Source organism: Physeter macrocephalus, chromosome 17, assembly GCF_002837175.3.
Source record: "Physeter macrocephalus isolate SW-GA chromosome 17, ASM283717v5, whole genome shotgun sequence".
NCBI classification, from domain to species: Eukaryota; Metazoa; Chordata; class Mammalia; order Artiodactyla; family Physeteridae; genus Physeter; species Physeter macrocephalus.
In genome coordinates this window covers 39,121,691-39,141,508 of record NC_041230.1, presented here as the reverse complement: position 1 = coordinate 39,141,508, position 19,818 = coordinate 39,121,691, and the positions used below count along the sequence as shown (strand labels likewise).

General features: G+C 41.4%; 1 long non-coding RNA gene across 1 annotated transcript in view; it reads right to left on the bottom strand.

Annotated features, from left to right (window-relative positions):
• LOC114484071 (uncharacterized) overlaps window positions 1-12,113 on the bottom strand; it is a 29,029-nt gene extending 16,916 nt beyond the window's left edge. The window contains exon 1 of the long non-coding RNA XR_003676579.2: window positions 11,932-12,113. This is a non-coding gene — a long non-coding RNA (uncharacterized lncRNA). The remainder of the gene's footprint in view (window positions 1-11,931) is intronic.
• Between the last annotated feature and the right edge of the window lie 7,705 nt (window positions 12,114-19,818).

The window sequence follows — 19,818 nt, the reverse complement described above, 5'->3', positions numbered from 1 at the left end:
TTCGTGCCTGTGAAATAAATTAACCCAGGGAATTCCCTGGCGGTCCAGTGGTTACGACTCCAAGCTCTCACTGCTGAGGGCCAGAGTTCAATCCTTGGTCAGGGAACTAAAATCCCACAAGCCACGCGGTGAGGCCAAAAAAAAAAAAAAAAAAAAAACACCAATTGTCTTGCCATTTACAGTATAAATCAATGATCTTCGGGATGGTCTCTCCTCATATTAGAGCTTCTAGTGTGTAAGTGTCTAGACAGTCTTTTATTTTTGGCATTTTTGGCAAAGTGATTCGCTTCTGGAATTTAACAAAACCAGACAACGCCTGTCTCCCTAGTCTCATCCAAAGCTGTGCCACCTCTTCTAGAATCCGCCGAGACTCTGGCTGCCCAGCTCCTCCATAATAACCAGGCACGGATGAGACAGAGATTTTACAAATCCCACTGGAATATTCCGCTGCCTGAAAAATTGGAGCACCAGTGGACTGGAGACTTCAAACTGGAGACAGTCCAAATCTAGCCAGAGTCCCTGCTCCTCAGTGGGCTGGATACATGGGATTAATTCAGGCAAGAAATGCTGGCCCCTGAGGACGGCTAAGAGAGGGAATTTTAAGATCCAGACGGAAATGAAAGCTGGGGGCAGGGGGTGAGGGGTGGTGGGGTAGGGAGGACCCACCCCTCCGCAACCCAGGGGTTCTGAACCTGCTGGGACTGATATTAAATATTAAATTGGGGCTATTTATGTGCATGTATATGTATGTACGTTTTGGGAAGAGGGTCCATAGTTCTTACCAGAGTTGCAATAGGGTCTATGCCCTGAAAGGTTAAGAACCATGGATCTGGAAGGCATGCAATTAGGTTAGCGAATCATCATCCTAAACATGACCTGAGCCGAGACAATCACGAGAAAGGAAAAGTGCTTTGTGCTCCAAAGAAAACAAAAGCTATTTCCAACAGGAACTGGCTGTCACATTCTCTGCACTTGGAAAAAAAATCAACAGAGCATCCGCCCAGGCTGCCCAAGGCCCATCCCTAAGCCCAGGTCTCTGGGGAAGGCTTGAGCCTTTGTTTTCCAGTCTGTGGGCAACTGGCTGGGCAGAGAGCCAGAGGGGAGAGACCTTTATGGAAGAACATACAGAAGCGTGCCATGTTGTGTGGGCTAGAAGCACCCGAAGGTGCTGACTGAAAGTGATGATTACTACCGCAGGACCCACTAGGTGAGAGAGAATGTGCTAGTTGAGATTCAGTTCTCTCCTGACCCTTTGACTTGGCTCCAGCCACGATGTTGGGCCTGCTTTTACCTCTGGGTGCCCTGGGCACCACAGTATTCATCACGGGCCTCAGTGCCTTTCTAAGATTTTGGACCCTTCAGGGGTGGCAAACCCACTTTTCTCCCTATGGCCATCCCAGCTATCAGACTGGAGCTCCTGACTATTTAAGGCTATGTGTCACATCTGGTGTTCAGAAGGGACACTCCCTTCCCCTGCCCTTCTTGCCTTTGTAAGGGGAGGACCTGGGACGTGGCAGAAGGCCTATAAAACGCTGGAAGGAGCCCCACAAGCAGGCGGGCGGGCCGGGAGCCAGAGCGCTGTGCCAGCACTTGGTGTAACCTCCAGGGAGGGTGCAGTCCACACACGTCCTGGCTTCCGAGAGGCAGGCACTGGGTGTCAGCCCGCAGCCATCACCTCTCCTGCTCAGCCTCTCCATGAGCCCCGTGGAGTCTCGCTCAGCCTTGTTATTCTTCTGCGTTTGTATAGGTTCTATCTTTAATATATCCCAGCAAGGTTTCTTGATTTCCTCCCCCAAATCTGATTCTCCTCCAAGTTCCCCATCTCAGCCTATGGCACCTTCATCACCTTGGGGTTCATGCTTCAGGTCCCAGATAAACAGCACCTCCTCCTTGGAAAGACCTTCCCAGGAACCAAATCTAAAGGTCAGCCCCCCTGCCCAGCGCCACCACCCCCCCCCCCCCGCAAGATGCCGTCCTTCATGTCATTGTTTGTTGATCACGTTTATATTTACATTTCTATTAAGATATAATTCACATACTCTAAAATTCGCCCTGCTAAGGCACACAATTCAGTGATTTTTGGTATAGTCACAAATTTGTGAGACCATCTTCATCATCTCAAAAAAACCCCTGTACCCATCAGGCTCACTCTCCGTTTTCCCTCCTCCCAGCTCCTGTTAAACACTAATCTACTTTCTGTTTCTATGAATTTGCCTATTCTGGACATTTCATATAAGCAGTGATATAATATGTGACTTTCTATGTCTGGCTTCTTTCACTTAGCATAATGTTGTAGCATATATCAGTGTTTCATTCCTTTTTATGCTGAATAATATTCCATTGTAGGTACAGACCACATTTTGTTTATCCATTCATCAGTCGATGGACATTTGGGTTGTTTCCACATTTTGGCTATTATGAATAACGCTGCTATAAACATTCATGCACAAGTTTTGTGTGAACATGTTTTCAATTCTCTTGGGTAGATACCTAGGTGTGGAATTGCTAGGTCACATGGTAATTCTACGTGTAACTTTTTGAGGAAGGATTCTGTGTTTTAAATGTGTGTCCCACAGCACTACACAGTACTTTCTTTATCTAGCAGCCCGAGGTATGGGCATCTGCATGGAAAAAAACCCAAACTGACAAGGATGTGGAGCAAAGAAAGTCTCAGACATGGCAGGTCTTCTCCTACTTACACATCCAAGAGACACCCTTGCACATATGCATTAGCATATACAAACAAGGATGCTCTCAGTCATACTGTTGGCCCAAAATAGGAAATAACCCAATGTCCATTCACAGTAGCTTGCATAAATACATTGTGGACTATTCATCAAAGAAAATAGATGAACTACAGCTACACATCACAGCATGGATAAGCCTCACAGTGTTGAAAGAAACAAGTCACAGAGAATATATATAGTACAATTTCATTTATATAAAGTTCCAAAACAAGTAAGATGAAATCATGTGCTTTAGGGATGCAAATGTGGGTAGAAAAACTATTAAAAGTTATTTCAACCAAAAAACAGGATATTGGTTACCTCTGGCAGGGAGAGAGGGAGGGACACAGGAAGGTCTTCTGAAGGGCAGCCAATTTTCTAGTTCTTGTCCTGGGTGATGAATACACCAGGGTTCACTCTGAATTATTTTTAACTGTACATAGGTACTTTACTTACTCACTATTCTGAAAGTTTCATTTCACAATTAAAGAAGAGACAGGGGACTTCCCTGGTGGCGCAGTGGATAAGAATCCACCTGCCAATGCAGGGGACACGGGTTTGAGCCATGATCCCACATGCCGCGCAGCAACTAGGCCCATGCGCCACAACTACTGAGCCTGTGCTCTAGAGCCCGTGAGCCACAACTACTGAGCCCACGTGCCACACTGAGGCCCACGCACCTAAAGCCCGTGCTCCACAACAAGAGAAGCCACCGCAATGAGAAGCCCGTGCACCTCAATGAAGAGTAGCCCCCGCTCGCCGCAACCAGAGAAAGCCCGTGCGCAGCAACAAAGACCCAACGCAGCCAAAAATAAATGAATTTTAAAAAAAAAGAGAGAGAAGAGACAGAACAGAACCCAGATCTAGGGGTCAGGACATCTGGATTCTACATCGGGTTACCACCAAAGAGCTGTGTGACAGAAGACAAATTATTTGTCTCTCTGCCTCGACTTTCTTAATCTCTAAAATGGGAATGATAGTAACAACTGACACTTATTCAGGACTGACTGTTCCCAGGTACCGCGCCAAATGTTTTCACATGTGTCATCAGTTATTAGGAATACGTCCCATGAGCACAAGAAACACATAACTGAAGCCAGCTTAGGCAAGAAGTATTACATGGTTGCAGAAATGGCCTCTAGAACCTAAAGGCAGGGTGCAGCAGGGAACAGACTCTGGGGACTCTGTCTTTTATTGCTGCTTTTCCCTCTGGAACTGTTGCATACTTCTCTTCTGCTATAAACTGGTTGTTTTTGCATCTCATTCACATGTGAGAAAATGACCACCCACAAGTCCCAGGTTTATATCTTCTGCACTCAAGACACCAGCCAGACTAAGCCTGGCATCTCTCAGTACAAATTACAAAGTTCGTTGGGAAAAGAATTCTTACTGCTTTAGTTTGGATCCAGCCTCTGCTCTGATCCAATGAACTGTGGCCAAAGGGCAGAGTCATACCATGCAAAAAGCCTGCCAGGGACGAATATCATGAAACTGGGGACTACGGATGGTTGGCAGTTCAGCCCATGGAAATTTAACTCTGTAGAGATGTATATTCCTAAGAGGGAAGCTCCTAGAATGGCAGGGAGAGTGGAAGAACCGACAACCCAACATCAACTGTTATTTCATCTTCTCTGTATTAACAACCCAGTGAGGTACTGTGAAAATCCCCATTGTATGGATGAAGATACTAAGAATCAGATCAGAGTCAGGGGTTCCCCAACAGCAGCGCTGTTGACATTTTGGCCTGCACAGTTCATCGTGGTAGGGAGCTATCCTGTGCATTGTGGGATGTTTAGCAGCATCCCTGGCCTCTACCCACTGGATGCCAATAGCACTCCTCCAGTTGTGACGATCAAAAATGTCTCCATATGTTGCCAAATGTCCAGCGGAGGTGAGAAACATCGACACAGGCTGAGTACATTTCACAACACCGCTCCACGGGTAAGACAGAGACAGGATTCAAATGCAGGTCTGTCTGACTCTAAAGGCTTCTTTCTCTTAGTCACTGTCTCTCTTACGATCATATCTAAATTACCTACCTCATAAGGTTTAGTGAGGATATCCTGAATGTGCAAGCGCCTTGAAGAGTTACGGGAGCAGAAATAAATTATGATGTCTCCACATTCCGATGCGCTTCCAGTTCTGTGGATCAATGTGACCCCTCAATCAGGACAGGGCTCTACAGCGCTAAGGAATTGGAATTCCATGGGTCTGACCACCAACCAGATTCCCCATTTAGTATCGTGATGTGATTACTCTCCAAAGCCTCTCCCTCATGAGGACTGATATTCCCAACGACTTGCTATCCCATGTCCAATTCCTCTCCAACCTACGATTTACGGTAACTTTTCTTTTTTCCTTTGCTTTTTTTTTTTTTTTTTTTTTTGAACAGTAACTTTTCTTACCTGGTTTTCCTCTAGTGGTGCCAAGTCTTTTTCCAGATAATTTGGTCCCTAAAGCCTATATATTCTTCTTCCACAAACAACTAACTGAACATATTCCATCTCTTCCTCCATGAACTAGAGGTCTTAACCCAGGCTGCATGAGGTTCCGTGGTACATTTACCAAACTCCAGTGGTTTCCCTGGAGTGGGCCCTCCCATAACTAGAACGCCTCTCTGAGATGTTGCTTGACCAAGCCCTACGTGGACAGACGCCAGCCTGTTAGTTTTCAATTTGGTTTGTTTCTTTATATATTTATTAAATTTAATTAATTAATTATTTTTGGCTGCGCCAGGTCTTAGTTGCGGAGAGCGGGCTTCTCTCTAGCCGTGGCGCATGGGCTTAGTTGCCGTGCGCCATGTGGGATCTTAGTTCCTCCGCCAGCCAGATCAAACCCACGTCCCCTGCATTGGAAGGCAGATTCCTTACCACTGGACCACCAGAGAAGTCCCTTCATTTTGGTTTTTAATAGTCATTGTGACTGAATTCTAAAAATGATGAAGTCCTTCATCTGCAAGGCTGTGAGGCCCTCCCATCGGAACCCTAAGGGAAAACATTTTGGCTGAGATTAGAGAAGGCTGGCCACACACTAGTGACAGGGGGTCTTTACAATGAGCTTCTGTAAGTCCATCAAAGAAAGCACATCCCTACAGCTGAGTTTGGCTGCCGAATAAAATGACCAGGATATGTCATTCATATCCTTCCAGTCAAGATATAAACAGTCTGTTTGGAGGTCTGGTTACAATATAGTATCTTTTAGTAAATTATTTTTGTAATTGAAGCATACCTACATGCAGAAAAGTACACAAATCATAAGTCTACAGCTCAATGAATTTACCCTGAAGTAAACACACCCATATAACCACCACCCAGATCAAGAAATTACCAACATTCCAGAAACCCCTCTCAGGCACCCCCCCCCAGTCACTATCTTCACCCTCTCCTTAAATGTAACCACTCTAATTTTAATCTTATGACCTGCATATTTTTTGTGTATCTGATGGCCCAGATAATTATCTCTGGAGGCCAGAGTTAATCAGAAGCTGGGAGGACTGTTTCCCTATGAGTCATTCCTCTTAAGGATAGTTTATCAGGGCTTCCCTGGTGGCGCAGTGGTTGGGAGTCCGCCTGCCAATGCAGGGGACAAGGGTTCGAGCCCTGGTCCGGGAAGATCCCACATGCTGTGGAGCAACTAAGCCCGTGCACCACAACTACTGAGCCTGCGCACTAGAGCCCGCGAGCCACAACTACTGAGCCCGCATGCCACAACTACTGAAGTTCGTGCACCTAGAGCCCATGCTCTGCAACGAGAAGCCACTGCAATGAGAAGCCCGCGCACAGCAACGAAGAGTAGCCCCTGCTCACCGCAACTAGAGAAAGCCCGCGCGTAGCAACAAAGACCCAATGCAGCCAAAAATAAATAAAGAAAGAAAATGCATGGTAAGAATAGTTTATCAGCAAGGATGCTTCCAGATGCAAGTAATAGAAAACCCAACTCAAATGGCTTAAACAATAAGGAAATTTATGATCTCCACACAAATGGAAGCCTGCTGCAGGGTGTGCTTCAGGGTTCATTACATCAGCAGCTGGAGGCAACGAAGTCTCATGTTCTCTCAGTCTCCACTCAGCTACCTTCGTGTTTGCTTCATTCTCAGGCTAGAAGCAGGGCAGCCATAGCAGTTATTTCTGTGGCTCTGGAGAGGAAATTTCTTCCAGAGGTTTCATGCCACTGGTAAGAATTGGGTCACACATATAACCATGTGAAACAGAACTATCCCAACTGTCTCAGACTTATCATCTGGGATAGGATGGATGTTGAGAAGCCCACCCCAGTGCTCCCTACGGAAAGGCACAGAATAAAAACGGAAAACGTCTGGCTCCTCTTATGTATAAACATGCTTTATATTGATAAATGGTAACAAGGGTCATAAACAGGGGAGATTTGTGGCTGAACATACTGTTGGAGAGTCAAGGTTAGAGTTAAGTAACTCTCTGGGAGGAGAGAATAAATTGACCGTGGCAAAATAAACACAGCCGCTCCTGTCCCCCGCTCCCCCGAGCGTCAATGATCCTTCCTCTCTGAATTGCCCATTTGGGCACTGAGTCATAAACATATTCTTTAACGTTATTGGGATAGTGTCTGTTACCAGTGATGTTAAGTACAGAACATAATGTTTCAGTATACTCTTAGTATACAAATCCTACCCCTTTACAAATCACATGATGGCAGGCAGGGCACATGGAGCCCGTCATTTATTTTATTTTAGTTTTTTAAATTTATTTTTGGCTGCATTGGGTCTTCGTTGCTGCACGCGGGCTTTTCTCTTGTGGCGGGGGCGGGCTACTCTTCGTTGCGGTGCACAGGCTTCTCATTGCAGTGGCCTCTCGTTGCAGAGCACGGGCTCTAGGCATGCGGGCTTCAGTAGCTGTGGCACGCGGGCTCAGTAGTTGTGGCTCGTGGGCTCTAGGGTACAGGCTCAGTAGTTGTGGTGCACGGGCTTAGTTGCTCCGCGACATGTGGGATCTTCCCGGACCAGGGCTCGAACCCTTGTCCCCTGCATTAGCAGGTGGATTCCCAAACACTGAGCCACCAGGGAAGCCCAACCCCGTCATTTAAATGCTACAAAGTGAGTCATGGCTCTTCAGAACACTCCAGTTCCTTCAGTTACCTCGATGATACCCCAGCCATTCAGTCCCCCTAGATGTTTGAATATTCTCTACAACACCAATTTTTGAATAAATATGAGACTCATATATATACATATGTATTAATATTCACTTGCTTACAGTAGCTGGGAATGTAACAGGTTTACATCCCTTTTTTCAATGTGCTAGTCACATATTATTCTAACACAGATGAATACCTGTTGGTGAAATCTATCATCAAAGAAGATCTGGGTAGGTAAGCTATACACATCAGTGAAAAACAATCACAATAATGGGAGATACAAGAGTGATATTTGTATGTTAAGTGGTAAAACATGTATGTCTGTGGATGATAGGACAGATAGATTTCAAAGATAAGGTATTAATTACACTGTATATGTATATACATTTTATATACATAAGTGTATATGTACCAATAATTTTATATTGTTTGAAAAAAAGGTCTCCAAATAATCATTCATAGTGGATAAATACACAACTGAAAACATTCTTAGCACCATGAAGAAAGGATGAATAAATACAAGGGTAATTCCAACTGAAGGGGAAAAAACCCAGCATAGCCTTCAGAAAAATATTTGCCACAAAACTAACATTCTTGAGGAAATTTTTTCTCACAGATGTTTCTAATTTTAATTGCTACTATATTTTACAAGGCAACATATCAGCACAAATATTAAACTATCTAATATGCAAAGTTCTAATATGAGAAAGTACATCACTATAACACACTAGATCTCAATGGGCCTAAACACCCTCATGTTTCAGAAAATGTACTCTTTTTACTAGAGTAAAAATATAATATCCTGTATCAATCAATTTAGTTGCATTTTTGATATCCAACAGCCATCCAATATCCCCTGGATGTTTGAACATTCATTCTTGTTAGAATTCCAGTTTTCTCAAGAATGACACGAGGCAAATATGTTTTACTATTCCCTCTTATGTCAACTGGGAATGTATCTTATTTATAATCCAATATTACCCCAGTTTGCTTTTTGGTATAGGTTAGGCCATTTTGAAAGAAGTTGAATATGTCATGATGCCAAGACCCAATACAGTCAAGGATCTTCTAATGGGGACATGAAATGTTAGGAAAAAGCCTCTGTTAATCTGCTCCATAAAAATCATATCAAGGTTGTAGAGATTTTAAGAGGAATGCTCTTTTCCTTCCGTACCTGCAGAGGGCACATTTTCCACTTCACTATTACTCCACCAACCAGTCAAATGTATTCTGAGCATCTACTGTGTTAGAGCACTGTACTAGGTACAGTGAAGAAACACAAAATAATGCCCAGTAATTGCCCAATCTCTGTCCTCAAAGACACTCCACTCTAGCTGGGAAGATTAACAGAGGGACTCGTGTGGTGCCAAAGAATGAAAATGGCCATAAGTGTGTGCCAGCCACTCAAGAGAAGGGAATAGTGAATAGTGAACTGGAATGAGGTTTCATGGAGAAAGTGAGACTTGGGTTGGACTTTGCAGTCCGGGTATGATTCAGCTAGACCAACATGATAAATATGCTGCCTATCCACTGCCACTCTTCATGCTTGCCAGTGTGGCTCCACTTCCCACTGAGCTTGGATCAAACACGGTGCTACATAGGGAGATCAGCCCGGTGCTTTGTGACCACCTAGAGGGGTGGGATTGGGAGGGTGGTGCAAGAGGGAGGGGATAGGGGGATATATGTATACATATACCTGATTCACTTTGTCATACAGCAGAAACTAACACAACATTGTAAAGCAATTATACTCCAATAAAGATCTTTAAAAAAAAAACCACACACAGGGCTACAAGCAAACAGTCTAGTCAACTGCAATCAAAACTCAGGACCAAAAAGAAAAAACAAAAACCTCAGGACAAAACCCATTTGGGATGGGTGGGGGTGGAAGTTGGATATTATGGCTCATGGAAAAGAACTCTGAAGGGTACAAGAGACAGGAAAGGGCAAGGTGGAAGCAGAAGACAGTAGGAGGAGTGGCCGGCTGAGAGCAGATTGTCTAGGTAGGTAGTATTGGGTCAAATCATGGAAGATACTGAAAACTAGGCAATTCTTGAATAAACAATGTGTTTAAGAAAGAATAACTTGGAAGGAATATGCACAGAAGATACAGAAAATGACTGGGTACATCTGCTTAAAAAAAAATCTCATTTAGAAAAAGCCCAAGCCTCTGAACAGACTTATGGGTGATAATTTTTAATTTTCATGAACAAGAGATTTCTTAAGTATCCAGAATTCTAGCTTAGAAGACATTTTCTTTCGGAAAGCACTGTTCCACTGGGTTCTTATTTACAATGCTGCTGTTGAGAAGTTGTGATATCGCTTCCTGATTCTTCCAAAGTGATCTACTTTTTCTCTTTGGAAGCTTTTAGGACCATGGTTCTCAACCCTCACCATGCATCAGGTTCCCCTGAAACAGAGCTTTTGTTTTAATTGATCTGTGGCAGGGTCAGATATTGGTATTTTTTAATGTTCCAAGGTGATTTCAAGATGATCCAAGATGTGGCCATGGTCAGTGGTTTTGGATTTTCTTATCCCTTCTGTTCTGAAATTCCACAATGATATGCCTCAGTAAGAGTCATTTTTCATTATTGTGTTGAGCACTCAGTCATTTCAACCTCAAAAATCATAATTTGTTCTGAGATGTTTTCTTTACTTTTATTTATTTATTTTTTGGCCACACCTCGTGGCTTGTGGGATATTAGTTCCCCAACCAGGGATCGAACCTGGACCACCGGCAGTGAAAGTGCCGAGTCCTAATCACTGGACCACCAGGGAATTCCTTGGGATGTTTTCTTGTATTATTTCTGTGATAGTTTCTTCATTTTTCACTTCTAGATCTCCTCTTAATTGAGATAGGGTATCTCCTTGTATAAACTCTCATTTTCCATCTTTTCGTTTTTGTTCTACCTTGTGGGAGATTTCCTCTTTTTTATTTTCCATCTCTTCTACTGCTTTCTTTTTTTTAATTTCTGCTCTCATTAAAAGACTTTATTTTGAAATAATTTTAGGCTTACAAAGACTTGCAAAGGTAGTCTCCTAATGTTAACATCTTACATAATCAAAGTACAATTAGCAAAACTAAGAAATTAACGTTGCAACAATGCCATGAAGTACAGACTTCATTTGCATGTCATAAGTCATTCCACTAATGTCCTTTTTCTGGATCTAATCCAGGATCCCACACTGTATTTGGTGGTCATGCCTCCTTAGTCTCCTCCAGTCTGTGACAGTTCAGTCTTTCCTTGTCTTTCATGACCCTTGACTCTTTTGGAGAATACTGGTTGAGGGTTTTGCAGAGTGTCCATCAATTTGGGTCTGTCTGATATTTTGTCATGATTAGACTGAGGTTATGAATTTTGGGGAATACAATAGACAGGATATGTTCTTCTCAGTGCATCATTTCAAGGGTACATGATGTTGATGTGTTATTTATTACTGATGATGTTAAACCTGACCAACTTGGTTAAGTCAGCCAGCTTTCTTCACTAAAATTACTGCTTTTCTCTATGTAACTAGTAAATGCTTTGGGGGAGATACTTTGACTATGTAAATATCGTTTCTTCTTAAGCTTTTGCCTACTAATTTTAGCATTCACTAATAGCCTCAAATTTGTAATTTCTAGAATTCTTATCCTCTGTTCCTTTTTAAATAGCATCCTTGGTTTGTATTCATGGATACAAGATCATCTCTCTGAAGTTGCAAGTTTTGTTTTCTTTTCTTCTGCATTATTTCTTCCTCTTTCTCCTATTTGTTTTGATCTCTATCTTGTGTACTAAAGCTTCCAAAAATTGTTGATAGCCCTTGGCTATCCGTTTATATTTAACTGTTAAGGAAGGCACTAAAAACCTTTTTGCATGCTTTGCATCCAAAGAGCTTATTGATTGATTTCACTGCCAGGTGACCTTGTGGAAGCCGCCAGGTGTCAGTAGCTGTTGACCTTTTCTCTAGAACTGGTGGGTTTCTCCAGAGAGAAATCTTCCTAACCCCTGCCTGGGGGTATAATCTTGACTGTTAGTATTCTACAAGCCAAAGGGGTGCGGCTGGGGAGGTATCGCAGCAATTAGTATGAAATTGCACTTAATCCCCAACTCACCATGGCCCTCAGCTTTGCCTTGTAATCTCACATCAAGATCATCTCAGTTTACTGGCCTTCGATCTTCCAAAAATTTCCTGAGACCGTTCACCGACAGAGGTGTACTCTCTTATCCACTTTGTATCTTTGTTTATTCCTTACTCTCATCATTTATGTGGCTTTTGGAAGGGAACAGAGATAAGTTTGTCAAACTACTATGTTCAATCTGAAGCCCCTTACTGTTATTTTTGGGGGGGGGGGGTGGTCGAAAACCATCAATATTTATCAAGTATAAAATTCTATGAACCGAAAAATGGTACAGATGAACCGGTTTGCAACTCAGAAAAAGACACAGATATAGAGAACAAATATATGGACATCAGGGAGGGAAAGCAGGGGGTGGGGGGTGGAATGCATTGGGAGATTGGGACTGACATATACACACTAATATGTATAAAATAGATAACTAATAATTGACATATAACATTGTATTAGTTTTAGGTGTACAACATCATGATTTGATATATGTGTATGTTGCGAAATGATTACCACAATAAGTTTAGTTAACCTCCATCACCACAGTTATAAAAATTTTTTTCTTGTGATGAGAACTCAAAAAAAAAAATTCTATGAACCAATCTCCCATACAGAAGAATTCCAAATGATTTATGTAGATACTCCACCGTCAAGGAGGTGGAGCGTAACTCCCTACTCCTTAAGTGTGGGCTGCCCATAGTAACTTCCTCCTAATACGAAACAGTACGGAAAGTTCCTTTCAAAGAGTAACTTTATAGAAAAGAAACCTAATAAACACCTATAATAGAAAAGAATCTGAAAAAAGAATATATATATATATCAAATCATTTTGCTGTACACCTACAAACTAACACAATATTGTAAATCAACTATACGTCAACAACAAAAAAACCCCTAATAAACACTATCTCATCCTTTTGATCAAGGTCAGTCTCATAAATCGTATTGATAGTATATACCCTTGATATGATGCAATAATAACAAATTACATCTAGAGCCTTCCCCCACCCCAACCGAACCTATAACCGCAGTCTAATTATAAGAAAGACATCAAGTTCCGATTGAGGGCATCCTACGGTGCGCCTGACCAATACTCCTCAAAATGGTCAAGGTCATCACAAACAAGAGTCCGAGCAACTGTCACCGTCAAGAGGAGGCAAAGAAAACATGATGACTAAATGTAAAAGTAGAACAGAAAAAAAGACATTAGGTAAAATCTGAGGAAGTATGAATAAATTGTGGACTTTGATCATAATGTACTGATACTGGTTCATTAACTGTAACCAATGTACCACACTAATGTTTAAGATGCTAGTAATAGGGGAAACCGGGTGCTAAGTTTATGGGAATTCTCTGTATTACTGTCACAATTTTTCTAAATTTAAAACTGCTCTAAAAAGTAAAGTTCATTTAAAACATTTCTATGAAACCAATAAATACTGGCAGCTGAATTTATTTACAGAGAAAACAGAATGGGTTTGTGGGGATACAGGAGTCGATGAGGTTTTTCGGTTGTTAGTGATGTGGGCAGCCTTGGGATTCATCTCAGAATTCTACTTAGGAGTTCCAGATAATTCAACAAATTTGGATAGGTTGTTCGTTCAGACACAGCATGATAAACCATACTGAATCTGCTTAGCCCTTCCTATGGCCCAGCATAAAGCAGGGCACCCTGAGGGATGCAAAGACGCTTCCTTCAGAGGTTGTAGAGTCCATTAATGAAGACACTTAAACAAAATACATGAAGTATGTGATAATATTATCTGACTTGGGTATCTGCTCCCCCTATGATCCACCCCGCCATTCAGAGCTGAGGAATGGGTCCCCCTGCCCTTGATGGCATCAGAAATGGACACTCTTGATACTGTCTAGCCAATTACATTCTCACTTCTAAGAATTAATTTCCATAAGAGGTTTGGACTGGAAACTAATGTATCCACCTTGATTCCTATTGGTCTTGATTCCTGGTCCTAGCTCTCATGAGATCTAGTTGTGCTTCCTAACCCTGAGTTCCATCAGATGCTCATTCATAACTGATTCATATCAAGTAAGTTCCCTTTTACCTGTTAGCTTAAATAGGTTCCTTACATATGTATCTTATTCTATGACAAAAATAATGAGTGTGTATCTTTTTAAAGAATATTTCTTCTTTGCAAAGAGTATTAGCACGGATAAAAAAATTAGTCTCTGCCCTATGAGAGCTTAGGTATACTTGGAGAGGCAGAACGCTTTGTTACCAAGGCAGGCATTTTAAGGTCAGGTAAGCTGCAGAGGCCACTGTAGTTAGGATACGTTTTAAAAACTAAATCTGAACTAGCTTAAGACAAAATGCAAATTTACTGACTCATACATGAAAGGTCCAGTGGTAGACTTTTAGCCCTAAATGAAGGTCAATAAAGATGTTCAAACAGAACTGCACTAGTTTACATGCATGGTCTGGCTTAAAAACAAATCAGCTTAATTTCTTCCAAATGTTTTCTACAACAGGCTAGTGGGTACATTTTTGGACCATAATACTTAAAAATGAAGAGAAGCGTGGCTAAGGTATCACTTATTAGGAAACCATGAGACAGAGTACTGCAGTTTAAAGGGGCAAGGTGGAGCAGAATAAGTGTAGGAAAAATCCAAAAACTAAAAACAAACAAACAAAAAACACCTAAAAAAAAAAGATTCAGAAAAGAAAAAGAGGGTCACATTGGAAGTCTTAGAAAGCTCATTTTCCTGTGCTGCTCCTTATTAGATTTCTTGGGTAATAAATCAGAGCGGGCAGGTTTGTGAGAAGATTCGTTTTTATTGTGGACATCATCCTATTGTTTTGTAAGTAATGCCACCTCCTTTTCTGAAAGACTTCGATTAGGAAACTAGGAAAAAAAAGATCACCAAAGTAAGCTTCTCTAAAGAAAAATGAAATTCAGGCACCTGGGTTTAAAAACTTTTCTCTTTCCAGGTCCCTGGTGGTTCTAAAGTTAACATCAATGTTTCAGTCACAGAGATTAGAACCAGGAACAAACAATACGAAACTGCTCTGAGACTGGCACTGATGGAGCAAAAATGCCACTTGTCACACTTGTAACAAACAGCATTTGTATTTGCATTTGTTTCTTAATTTAAGGTAGGGTGTTTCTTACCTTAAATTTACATAGTTGAAATGACAATCTTCGACCTCAAGTTTTCAGGAATCCACCAGGATTTGTCAAGTACCTGCTAAATACTCTGCATCAGGAAGAGTGATGTGAATTATTACGATTGGAGGTTAAACGTTAGATTCAAACACTAGTAATAAGAATGGGACTTTCCTTTCCTGTTAGTAATCCTCAAGTCATGTGATAGTGAATTAACCAAGCCCTAAGCAACGATGTCTCATTGGTAATGTTAGAATGCTATCAGTATGTTTTAAAGGTAATTATACAAATGGTTTATTTACCTTGTTTTACTAACATAGTCACTAGAACTTCGATCTCAATGTTTAATTTTCCCCAACAGTTTAGCTGTTTCCAAGAAAAACAAGCATTTGAAGACTGGCATTACCGATAACAACATATTATTACCTTGAACTGGCTTCTCTTTACCAGATGGTTTCAGTAAAAGCAGAACTCCCAACCGGTCTACCTGGTTGCCACTTCACATCCGTTAATACAGCAAAAGTCTTGATTTCTGCCTCTCGGGTTATCAAATGTGCAACGCACGTCAAGGAAAGAGCAGCAGTGAGAACCCTGAAAAACTGCAGAACTCCCCATCCAGTTACACTAAACCCAGTAGTAGCATAGCTACAGGTGACTTTTATGCTTCTCAAATTCTTTTCTTCCAGAACACCTGAGAATTACAGGACCAACATTTCTACTTTAAAAAAAAAAAAATTTTTTTTTTTTTTTTTAAACAACTGTAGGGATTTCCCTGGTGGCAAAGTGGTTAAGAATCCACCTGTCAATGTAGGGGACACGGTAGTTCTAGCCCTGGTCCAGGACTATCCCACATGCCGTGGAGCAACTAAGCCCGTGCGCCACAACTATGGAGCCTGCACTCTAGAGCCCATGAGCCACAACTACTGAGCCCACATGCCACAACTACTGAAGCTCGCGCACCTAGAGCCGGTGCTCTGCAACAAGAGAAGCCACCGCAATGAGAAGCCTGTGCAAAGCAACAAAGAATAGCCCCCGCTCGCCACAACTAGAGAAAGCCTGCACACAGCAACGAAGACCCAACGCAGCCAAAAAATAAAATATAAGAGCAAAGCTAAATAAATGTAAAAAAAAAAAAATAACTGTAGTCAGGGAGAGAAAAGGAAAACAGTATCTTTATTGTGTGTAGTTCTAACAAACATTCACTGTGTGCACATTCCAGCAGAAAGAGACAAAGATCTTTGTTCAAAATATGCTGAAATAAAATAGGTAAACAAACTTCATTACTGAATACACAAAAGGAATGTTAATATTACTCGCTCAGAGGGTGAAGTCAAAAGGAAATTAAATAATCATAATAATGTTTTGCCTAAATAGCAAATGTAGACTATAGGTGTAGGCACAAAGCAGCTCCTAAAATTCATGAGTGGGATGCTAGATGTAGGGTAGGTGACTTGACAAATACCTCTCCGCTTCTTGAAACCTCCCTTTGCGATCACCCCCACAAATTCCAAACCCAAGCTCTTCCAGGGCACAGCCATCAAATGTGACTAAACTTCCCATTACTTCTGTGGTATTTGGCAAAAGAACGAGATGGTTAAAAAAAAGAAGAAAAAAAAAGATCAATCTCCTGTTGAGACAAGACATGTCTGAATCCATTCCTCCTGGAGAAGGAAGTAATGAACATTAAAGTTCTGCATTTCTAAAATGGAATTTAATCAGATAGGTATCACTTAAGATTTTAAGCATGAGATACCATGTAATTAATGATATATCTGGCCTGTAAAGCATTTTTCACTGCTCCATTTGGGAACTGAGTATATACTCAACAATATTCTTATTTCACAACGTGTGGATTTGTGACAACGGCTGAAAGAACTTTACGGCTCAAATTATAGGTTCCAATGCATTTTTGTTGCTGCTTAAGTGGTCAAATTAGAACTAAACACAGTATAAACTTTATCTGTGTACCACTTCCCTGTCTTTACAAATGTAAGTCATTCGGAAACCAAAACCAATTCCTGAGAGAGAGAGGGGCAGGAAATTTGGGGACCCAGCACTAACATCCCTATTTGGGGGGCACTAATTTCCCCTCATCTCCTCCTCTTGTGCTCTCCAGCCATTATGTGTACAGTATGGTGAGCGGCAGAAGCGAGCCTTCCTTGGGAATAAACAACCAAACCAACCCAGAGACATCCCAGGAGGCCCGGCTGGCCAACAGGGACTGGCTCCACTGTCTCTCCAGAGGGGTTTTCATGACCCACCAATGTCAAGACTGTTTCGAGAATTCCTGTCTACTTCTTAAAACTAAAGTCTTTTTTGATGGATTCGGCTAACATACTATATTACTTTATTGTTTTAAAAAAAACCTCTGCAAACTCACACAAGCTCTACCTGGTTGTTTATGTAGGCAGCAGAATAATAGTAAATGGACCCAAAAGTGGCTTTTATAATACAACGTGACATGATATTAGCAGGAGATCAAAAGAAGCCCTGGGTATTGGATGGATTTCATGGATGGTTGAGACGAAGTCTGAAAATCTTTTCCTCTGGCTCTGAACAAAAACAAGTCCAGATATAAACAGGAAAAGACAACCAATATGAAATAGAAAAACATACCTTTTGCAGTGGTCTTTACCCTAAAAATATCAAAAAACCACACATTTCACTTAAGAATATCAATCTTTAACGTTGCTTCTAAGCCAGATGTTTTTCATTCAATTCTGGGGACTGCCAACGCACTTTTAATTGACCCAAGTTATCTTCTGGCTTAGTTTTAGCTTGAATGTTCCCTTTCCAGCTCCTCAATACTCCTTTGTTCTTCTTTTCTACCCCAGTGTGGGCCCATGTGATCATGCAACTTAATGATTACAGCAATCATATATCAATTCTTATTCAAGGCAACCCTTCCTTGCCTTCCTGGAGGAGCATCAAGTCACAGCACCTCTGTTACACAATAACCAAAGATTTTTCTTTCAATAAATTGTCTTACAGTGGCATCTTATAATACATACAAAACATTTTCTAAAGATATAAGTTTTAGGGACTTCCCTGGTGGTCCAGTGGTTGAGGCTTCACCTTCCAATGCAGGGGGTGCAGGTTCGATCCCTGGTCGGGGAGCCAAGATCCCACATGCCTTGCGGCCAAAAAACCAAAACATAAAACAGAAGCAATACTGTAACAAATTCAATAAAGACTTTAAAAGATGGGCCACATTAAAAAAAAAAAAAAAGATATGTTTGAAAAATTTACCCATATCCCTGACATATAAAAGTCAGCCAGAAAGCCCCTAAAATTTCTCCATAATGTCATAACCAAGTGTGCGATTAGCAGGTTAACATGATTTTTACAAATTGTGAATTCACTCAACTGCTAAATCACAGGATACAAGACCTGGGTTGAACTTTTTCTTAAATAGTTTGCATGGGCAGACACTGGTGTGCTGTGCAGCTTCCTGTCCTGTCAAGTGCCTGGCAAGCAGGAATAGGGGAGGATGCTGAGCAGTGCCCGTGGTCCTTCCTGAACCACGCTGCTTCCTGCTGCATGTGACGATGGCTCAGAGTAGACTGGTCATCCTCAAAGGATGGGAAGAAAAATCACCACAGTTGTCGGCAGAAAACTCCCAGTGGACGGCCTCCTCAGGTGCTTCCACGGCGGGGAGAAAAGCAGTCAAATACAACAGAGAAAGTCCGAACCAAGGAGAAACAGTAACATAACTCTAAATAATAACCTACTCCTCAATGAAACGTCATCTGAGGAAAAAAAAAAAACTACCAGTTTTTTATTCTCAATGGAAAAAACAACAAAACCACAAATTGGAGCCATGGAGGTAAAATACACATGAAATGGAAAACATTCTCTTGTCCCAATCTCCCCCCTCTGAAGGCTGCTTTACCACGGGAGTTATTTTACTGGGGCAAACAGAAGATTAAATACTGTACCTTTGATCAATTTGGAGTCTCTTACTTCTATAAAAAGGGTAATAAAAAACTGCCAGTTGATAAAAAAAGAGCAAAATCCTTTAACAAAACTGTAAAGCTCTAAACACATACTTATAAATTTATATTTTACCAATACAAGATGGTAAGGCGTTTAAAAAAAAAAAAAAGAAAAGAAAAAGATGGCTAGGAACTGGTGCCCAAGTAAAGGATAAAGTTTTTGGTGCTTTTTCTAAACTCCTGTCCTAAAAGTAGTGTTTTTCAATATTTTTCAAAAGAAAGATTACCGTGAATTCACTCTATCATCCCAATTCATCTCTTCCTCTCCCTGTTTCTCTCCACTCCCCATAAACAAAAGGGAAGCAGGGTTCTGCCCAGCACCATTTGGTGGCCTTAGGAGGTGGCAAGGGCTCCCTGCTACACTCAGTTTTAACAAATATAAACAACGAAGAAGATCATTCTGCAGTTGTGTTTTAAGTCGCAGGTGTGCAACCTGACTTCATGAATTAAACCTCTTATGATAAATAACAGAATTAAGTCATAATTTAAAAAATAATATTTACTTAAAAGCAAAAAGGGAAAAAGAAAAGCTTCAAAACCAAAGTGTGATACCCTGTTAAGTATGTCTAATGTGCATTCAAAGTATTGGAAAGCAGGCAATTTTACCGAAGGGCAATGTCACTAGGACACGTAGACAATAATTATAAAAGTTTTGAAACATAAAGGTGCTCGTGGAAAAGAGTAAAGAGAGGAAACAAAGGCAAGGACACAATGAGCAGGTGCTTTGAGAGTAAGGCTCTGAGAAATGACTTGGA